Genomic DNA, 9697 nt, shown 5'->3' with positions numbered 1-9697 from the left:
GACGAGCCAACGCTTTAACCATCAGGCTACCCCACCGCCCCTTTGTCTTCAGTAACCCATGCTTGTCGTAAGAGTCGACTAACAGGATCGGGTGGTCAGGTTTGCTTGAAGTTGACACATGTCATCGCATCCCATCCGATGGATTATCTGGTTCAGGCTGGATTATTTACAGCCCGCCGCCATATAGCTGCATTATTATAGAGTGCGGTGTTAAGCAACAAACCAACCAACCCAAACAGTGATTATAATCCTGTCATCAGATGTTGCATCCGTGATCTAATGCAAAAGAAGTAGAAATTGTTAGCAGGTAGAAATGTATCTCTGAAACATTAGAAAATTAAAACAAAAGCACTCTTTAAATTTTTGGTAATACTCATGATCCCCTCAATTTGGTGATTTTTTCACGCGGACGTTGCCGAACCGTCTAAATAGATACGTTTTAACACGAGTGGAGTAGTGCGGGTTTTTCGGTCGCCTATATTCATGTTCCCGCGACGGCACGAGTGTAGTAATCTCATGATTGGAAACTGGCGAATAAGGCAGATATATATATATATATAATATAATTATTTATTCTATCCGATTCCGTTCAGTTTGTCAAGGGTCTAAGGGAAGTAACTCTGGCGACAACCGCATAGAGAGAACATGGATTCACATCCATACAATATTCAGTATTCATATTCAAATTCTCGTCATGATATAGCTGAAATGTTGCTGATGTAAAAGTTTTACTCATTCACTAGAGACAATCAGTACATCTGAGACTATTTATGTGTATATAATTTAGATCAAGGTTCGTGTTGGTTATTTCTTTTTAACCTTGGTGATAAAATATTCAACAGAAATATCAGATTTGATTTATATGATAGTGACAATTTTGAATTATTAAATTATAATTATTAAAATTATCTAATGTTATTACTTACATTGAAGAATTATGGTCCTAATGAATTTTAGTAAAGGGGGTGGGAGTGTCTGAAGGTTGGTTCGAAATGAGAGAGTGAGTGAATTAAGATTTTAAGTCACATCGTCAGTATTTCAGCCACATTGTGACTATGTCCAGTTATATGTTTATAATAATTGTAGGTAAATTATAAAACCCTGTCTGGGAAGGAAAGCAAAACAACTAGTTTATCACAGATGCAAATTTAAAAACTAGTAATTAAATTTAAAACATTTTAACTACACAAGACGATACTATATAAAAACAGGCTATAGGCTGCCAACAACTGAAGGAAGATCACCACACTTGGGACTGGTTGGAGATGCTTTTTACACAGTGCACTCAGGTGGGGAACGCACCTGGACCATTGGTTGTGACGAGGCAAATACGTTCAACTCAATTTGGTAAAGGGAGGGGAAGGGGAACAGAATGGGTTTCACACAGTGCACTTAAACAGGGAACGCACCTGGACCATTGGTTGGGAGCAGAGCAAATGCGTTGAACACAATCTGGTAACTGAAAGATATGAACAAACCCGAGTGAAGAGCTAATGCGTTAACCACAATTTGGTAACTCAATGATGGGAACTGAAACAACCACAATAACTCAAAGATGGGAACAAACCTGAGTGAAGAGCAAATGCGTTAACCACAATTTGGTAACTCAAAGATGGGAACAAACCTGAGTGAAGAGCTAATGCGTTAACCACAATTTGAACTCAATGATGGGAACAAACCTCAGTGAAGAGCAAATGCGTTGAACACAATTTGGTAACTCAAAGTTGGGAACAAACCTCAGTGAAGAGCAAATGCATTCACCTCCAGGTTTCTACGACTAGCAAAGTAGCATGCACCCACCACGAAACAACTGTGTAGTAGTTACGAATGCAGCCTTCTGTTTCCAATGTGGGTTACTATAGACAGACAGGTATTGAAAATTCGGTAGGATATACTACCTACGGCAGCAGTATTCCAGCTTTATATCACTGGCAGCTTGTGAAACACATTATTTGTGACAATAAACTGAGAAAGATATCTTCTTATCCGACTTGCGACTACTCTCCATCACTGGCATTGTAGTGTTTAGTCTATTCCGTCTGTGATAAAATTTTGGTATCTGAAAGTTATGTAATAGAAGAGAAAGATCAGGCAAAACAACAAAATGTCGATATGTGTATTGATGAACTCTTTCCCCGGATAATCAACATTTATTTTAACGACACTAAACACTTTGTCGTCTTCATAGTAAATTTTGAATGTAATTGTATTATTTCTTACTATTGACAACTTGTTTAAAGAATGAGAAGATCCCCACGAGTGGTGAAAGTAAATATATATTATAACTTGTAGTCCGATGGTACATACACTTGTAGTGAGAAAAGCATGATTAACACTAAACAAGGCCACTGGGTAAGGCCACAAGGGCAGACCATTAAACAAGGCCACTGGGTAAAGCCACAAGGGCAGACCATTAAACAAGGCCACTGGGTAAAGCCACAAGGGCAGACCATTAAACAAGGCCACTGGGTAAAGCCACAAGGGCAGACCATGAAACAAGGCCACTGGGTAAAGCCACAAGGGCAGACCATTAACAAATACTACAGCCTTTGAGAATCATTTTCCTTGATTTCCGGGCACCCATGAAGGGCCACCTCCTCGTGGTGGGTGCTGGGTAACGCTAAGCGCCCTTCAACCCCCGTTGTGGACCCGGGGGGATATTTGGTCCACCAACCTGTTTGCCGTGGGTTGCGCCCCTGTGTCGGTGGAGGACGGGATTCTGGTGGTTGAGGGCAAGGGTTCCAGGAACAGCGTTCCTTTGCCCAATACACCACTTCGACCCTTACTTCACCTAGACGGGTGGTAGAACTGGCCCGGTTCTATCAATCGGCTGGTCACGTCATGCCCTGTGCATGGACAACATTCCTCAGCAACTATTGTACATTTTTGTACATTTTTGACAATGAATGTTATTCTTTGAAATTATTATACTGTGTATGTTTGCCTAGAGTCCTATGCCAGAAGGCGGTGGCTCATGGGCCAATCTAGTGATGTTGACCTCCGAATGATGTATGTCTCATATTCCTTGTCATGGGCCGAACCAGCCTGGCATTGTATTGGTAGATAAATACAGCTATTCGTGTCATATTCTCTGGAGTATACCATCCCTGTATCCCTGGTGTCAGCATTTTGGATATCCGGTGCTATTTGACACCGTCCTTGTTGACACTCCATGGTGGGTGGGGAGCAGGGATGGCGAATAATTTTCCTTTCATCATGGCTCTCCAACAAGCTGGTTCAACTCGACATGAAAAAAGCGACGTTTGGACGAACTAGATCGTCCATCTGACATTCCACTCAACGTTGATTCCTGGGCTAGATTTCTAGTGATTGAGGCTTCTGATTTTTTGCCCATCAAACTGAACCCATTTGCCGTGTCAAAAGCTATCTATGGGATTTGTGGGGAGGTGAAAAATGTCACCCGTCTCCGTAGTGGCTCACTTCTGGTGGAGTGTGCACGGAAACAGCAATCTGTAAATCTTATGTCTGTCAAAACATTTGTCAACGTAGAGGTTGCTGTGTCCGTGCACAAAACTCTCAATTCTTGCCGTGGTATCATACGTGACAGGGCTCGCTGTATGTATGATATGACTGAAGAGGACATTGCTACCGAGCTTGAAGATCAGGCGGTTACAGCGGTTAAACGTTTCACCATTAAAAAGGATGGCATCGTAACCAAAACCAATACTTATCTCCTAACATTTGCCAGATCATCTTTACCACAGTCAATAAAGGCAGGCTATCTTAACATCGGGGTGGATGTGTATGTCCCCAATCCACTCCGGTGTTATAAATGTCAACAGTTTGGTCATGGGACTTACTCATGCCGTAATCCTGCAGTGTGTTATCGCTGTGGAGATCACCATGACGGCACGGGCTGCGAGAATGATCCCAAGTGTGTCAACTGTAAGGAGACGCATCCTGCTTCTTCTAGGTCATGCCCTATATATCAAAGGGAATCGAAGATAATGAAAATAAAATGTGAACAAAACCTTTCCTATTTTGAAGCCAAAAAACTTTTCACCAGGCAATCTTCAACTCCATCAAACATGACATATTCCGCTGCAGTTAAACGCTCCGTAGCAATGTCCTCAGCTGCATGTCAGACTGACTTGACCTGGGTCTTCATCCAACACACCTGCTTCCCCACCTAAAAAACCTACTGCCTCATCAACTATGTCCACGTCTGAGTCCCAGACAGAAATTCAGTCTGAGTCATCACAGCTGACTGCTCCGCAATTAGCCACATCACAGCCTGCCACTGATTTAGTGAAAAAGAAGAAAGGAAAAAAATTGAATAGGAAAGAAATACCTGTCGTACCTTTACCTTTAGAGGTTCCTTTACAGAACACTTTTGGGCCTCTAGACATGGAGGTGACCCTGTACTCACAGGATAAGCAGAGGGGCTTACCCCCCTCACATTCTCGTGAAAGATCGCCAATAGAGCCACCATGACTCAATTGGCCAATATAATTCAATGGAACTGCAGAGGGATTAAAAATAACTTCAATGAGATACAATTACTGATACAAGATCATCACCCGTCAGCATTCTGTCTCCAAGAGACATATCTTAAAAATACAGATAATTTTAATCTGAGACAGTATAATGCTTATCATTCTTTTTCTCCTCCGGGGGATCGAGCAACTGGAGGCGCTTCTATTTTGATACATCACAGCGTTATTCATAGCCCTGTCACTCTAAATACGGATCTTCAAACGGTAGCTGTTCGCGTGACTCTGCACGTTGCCCTGACATTGCGCAGCTTATATATCCCTCCCTCTTCTAATATCCGTCAGACAGATCTTCAAAATCTGTACGATCAACTCCCTAAGCCATGTGTTATCTTGGGCGATCTTAACGGACACAACCCACTTTGGGGAGGTGTCCATACTAACTTACTAAAGGTAAAATCCTTGAGGAATTCATTTCCGATAATAATTTATGTATTTTTAATGATGACTCAGCCACTTATTTACATCCAGCTGCAGGAACATATTCTTCCCTGGATCTATCACTTGCTGACTCCATCTTGTATAATGAATTCGAATGGATGGTACATGACGATCTATGTGGGGTGATCACTTCCTGCCATTCTCAAGACAATCAGCCCTGGTGATGATCCACCTTTATCGAGAAGAAACTTCGCCAGGGCTGATTGGCCATTATATGAGACATTATGTGCTGATCACTTAAAACATGATGTTTTTGCGAACAGTGAAGATCCGATACAGTTGTTTTCTGATTTACTCAATGACATTGCTGACCAAACTATACCTAAGTCCTCTGCAGTTCCACATATTCGCAAGCCATGGTTTGATAATGAATGTAAACAGGCCAGAAAGAGCAGGAAGAAAGCTGAAAGATATTTTCGGCGACATCCTACTGTCCATAATTTGAATAAAGTAAAAATTTTAAATGCCAAGGCTCGACGTACATTTAAACAGAATAAGCGTCAGTCTTGGAGGAAATATGTTTCTAAAATAAATTCACGCACACCGATTTCAAAGGTGTGGAACATGATCCAAAGAATTAAAGGGCAAAGGTTCCAAATCTACTGTTCACCATCTGAAGGATGGTGACAATATATTAACTGGTAAGTCTGACATTGCCAATAAGCTTGGTGAATATATTAACTGGTAAGTCTGACATTGCCAATAAGCTTGGTGAAACACTCGCCAAACACTCTTCTTTGCAAATTACGTCCCTGAATTTCAACAATACCAGAAACAACAGGAGAAGAAGAGAATAAATTTTAACTCGGACAATGGCGAAGACTATAATGAATTATCATTACATGAGCTCCACACTGCCCTTGAGCAAGCTCATGACACAGCAACAGGAGCTGATAATATACACTATCAGCTCTTGAAGCATTTACCGGAATCATGTTTGGAAACTCTTCTAAATATTTTTGACACAATATGGACTTCAGGGAATTTCCCACCTTCGTGGCGTAATGCCATTGTAGTCCCTATACCAAAGCCTGGCCGGGATCATACTGATCCGTCTAATTACAGACCAATCTCTTTAACGAGTTGTGTCTGTAAAACCATGGAACGAATAGTAAATAATCGATTAACATGGTATCTTGAAACCAATAATCTCATAACAAATATTCAATGTGGTTTCAGGAAAAATCGTAGTACCATTGATCATTTGGTAAGTTTAGAATCCTTTGTCAAAAATGCAATAGTCAATAAACAACATGCAGTATCGCTATTCTTTGATCTCGAGAAAGCGTACGATACCACCTGGAAGCATGGCATTTTAAAGGATTTACATGATTTTGGTTTAAGGGGTCGTTTACCTCTTTTTATATCACAGTTTTTAAAAGACAGGCAATTTCAAGTCCGAGTGGGTTCAACCCTGTCTGACCATTACAATCAGGACCAGGGTGTCCCACAAGGCAGTATTTTGTCTGTCACTTTATTTAGCATTAAGATCAACAGTTTATCCAAGGTTTTAAACGATTCCATTGATGGATCACTTTTTGTGGATGATTTTAACATTTCTTGTCGCGGTAAGAATATGCATACTATTGAACGGCAACTGCAGTTGTGTTTAAATAAAATAAATAAAACGGCTTTAAATTTTCTAAATCAAAAACTAATTGTTTACACTTCTGTAGAAAATATAAGCCTCATAAAGACCCAGAACTGTTTTTAAATGGCACTCCCATCAAGGTTGTCAAAGAGGCCAAATTCTTGGGTCTGATTTTCGACTCCCATTTAACGTTTCTTCCGCATATTAAATCCTTAAAAACTAAATGCCTGAAGGCACTCGATTTATTGAAAGTCGTGTCTAATTCAAGGTGGGGAGGGGATCAAGCTACGCTACTACACCTTTACAGATCACTTGTCCGCTCGAAGCTTGATTATGGCTCCATCGTATATGGTGGAGCCTGTAAAAGCAACTTAAAACTCTTAGATTCAGTCCACCATCAAGGTCTGAGACTTTGTCTTGGGTCCTTCAGAACATCTCCTGTTGACAGTCTCTACGTCGAGGCAGATGAGCCTTCTCTTAACCAACGCCGTATAAAATTATCATTACAGTATATTACCAAGCTATATTCTAACGAGTCTAATCCTGCATTTCACTGTGTCTTTAATCCTCTTTATGATGATTTGTATAACAAAAAACCTTCTCTTGTTCCGCCTCTTGGGCTCAGAATTAAGCCATTTATTGCTGCTGCTGGCATTGAGCTGGAAAATATAGCTCCTTCCCGTCTTCTTTCGTCTCCTCCTTGGCAGTTAGTTAGACCAGAAGTTGACTTAACACTTACAACATTTAAAAAATCGGAAACAAATGAATTACAATATAAACAAGAATATAATCAATTAAAAAGTAAATATAATACATATAAATCCTTATTTACAGATGGGTCCAAGGATGGTGGTGCGGTTGCTTGTGCCACTGTCATTGGGTGCAAAACAATATCTTCCACATTACCCAATGACAGTTCAATTTTCACAGCAGAAGCAAACGCAATACTAACAGCTCTTAAATATATTAATAAACACCGTAAATATAAACAATATATCATCTTTTCAGATTTTCTTTCGTGTCTTCAGGCTATTAAAAATCTTTCTTGCAAACATCCACTTTTATTGGAAATTTTTGAATTGTACAATGAACTTGCTACTGGCCAATGCGACATCGTCTTTTGTTGGTTACCCAGCCACGTTGGCATTTCTGGGAACACAATGGCTGATATTGCTGCTAAGGCAGCACTCAACAAATCTGTGACACCACTTCTGATCCCATACTCTGATTACAAAGCTGCTATAAGATCTTATATCCGTGATCTGATGCAAAAGAAGTGGGACACCCAGGTAGGTATCAATAAATTACATGAAATAAAACCCTATATCGGTTACACTTACTTGGGTTGTCAGTCCAGATTTGAAGAGGTCATCATACGACGATGTCGTATTGGCCACACAAGATATACGCATGAGTACCTATTGAAAGGTGAGGATCCTCCGTTTTGTATCCCTTGTGATGAACGAATCACGGTCAAGCATGTCTTGCTTGACTGTGTTGATACTCCATCACAAAGGGATATCTATTCAAATCCCGAACTATGACGGATCTTTTTTACTAATATAAGTTCTCATTTAATTATTGCATTTTTAAAAGCATTAGATTTGTTAACTGATTTGTAAATAGATAAAATATTTTATTATTGGTAATTTAAATTAGTAACTGAGATTGTTAGTGGCTGTACCCTCAAAGGGGTTGAGTAGCGTAAAATTATTGTCCTCCTGAGGAGGTACGTAAGTCCCAAAACATTTAGTCAATTTAAGTATACCAGGTTTTAATCGTAGAATATGTGTGCTTTTTAATTTATGGCTAGATTTCTCTTCTGTCGCCAATGGCTGAAGGGATGGTGTAAATCAACTAGGGTCCATGCAGGTAGCAAAAAGTAATGTAAGGCCCCATGGTCCTGGTATGGTGATCTACCTTCAGTTGGTGGCGATCTATAACCATTTTTTATTGTGTTGTCCCCTATAGCTAAAATGTTTTAAACTCCTTGATTTCCGGAACAGAAAATACATATGTTTCAAAGACAAAAATATCGATCCTTCTCGCAAAAGTGCATCGTATGTATTTGTTGAATAATTAATACGGACCGAGTGATTGTATAAAGTCTACTGGAAAAGGCGCCACTGTATTGGAAGAAACTGAGACTGAAAGGACATTGAGCATGTGCGAGAAATGAATTATTCAGCCCACTTGGAATAACAATGTTGAAAATACCGGTTCAATGTGTTGTCGATTCCTGCCAATTTCTTTGTTTGTTTTATTGCTTTTGTTAACGCCGCGGTCACAAAGGTACTTCAGTATGGTGGCCTCCATTCAGTTGCTGGTGATCTGCAGCTCGATTTTTATGTTGTACTGTCCACAAAAAGATGTTTAATTTTTCAGTTAAATGCTAGTTTAAATTCTCTATCTGTGATAATCTAGTTATTTTACTGTCCTTCGTCGACAGATTTTTATGATTTACTAGTGTTTATTATGAATTCATTATCTGTTTAAAGTCACGATATGGCTGAAATCCATATGTGACTACACATCTTAACTCACTCACTCACTGTTTAACGCCGCTCCTTGCAATATCCCAGTAATAACACCAGTACTAAACGAACACGGTCAGTCTCAATGCAGCTGGAACGTTTTGTTGTTTTTCTTCATGCGCCTTTCTCAGAAATATTCCAGCTAGATGTTGGTCTGTCATTATCGAATCTGGACCAGAAAATCCAGTGACTAACACCAGGAACACCGAACAATGCATTAGGATACGATGACATGTGTCACGCAAGTCAGCGAGTATGACCATTCGATCCAGTTACTCGCCTCCTACGACAAGCATGGGTTGCTGGAGACGAATTCTAACCCGGCTGGCTTTTTCAGCATAAACATTGCAGCATAGATATTTTTGTCAATAATACTATTGAGTCGTCTTGGAGCTAAGGAACATACCTACCTACCCACCCTTGTTTATACAAGTCGGTATTCACCGTCTAAGCAGTCAGCCATTCAATAACAAACAGGGAAATTATATTGTATACCCTACAATGACAAAATCGGAATTTCATTATTGTCTGTGCTGAATGTCGCAACAACTTTGCGTTTACTTATATACTGGCAACATTTGACACTTGTAAACACGGGGTGGTTTACGGTCCTGTGC

Source organism: Haliotis rubra, unplaced genomic scaffold, assembly GCF_003918875.1.
Source record: "Haliotis rubra isolate DU_JTF1 unplaced genomic scaffold, ASM391887v1 Scf417, whole genome shotgun sequence".
Taxonomy (NCBI): Eukaryota; Metazoa; Mollusca; class Gastropoda; order Lepetellida; family Haliotidae; genus Haliotis; species Haliotis rubra.
The sequence above is the reverse complement of the archived record's forward strand: the minus strand, read 5'-3'. Positions refer to the sequence as shown.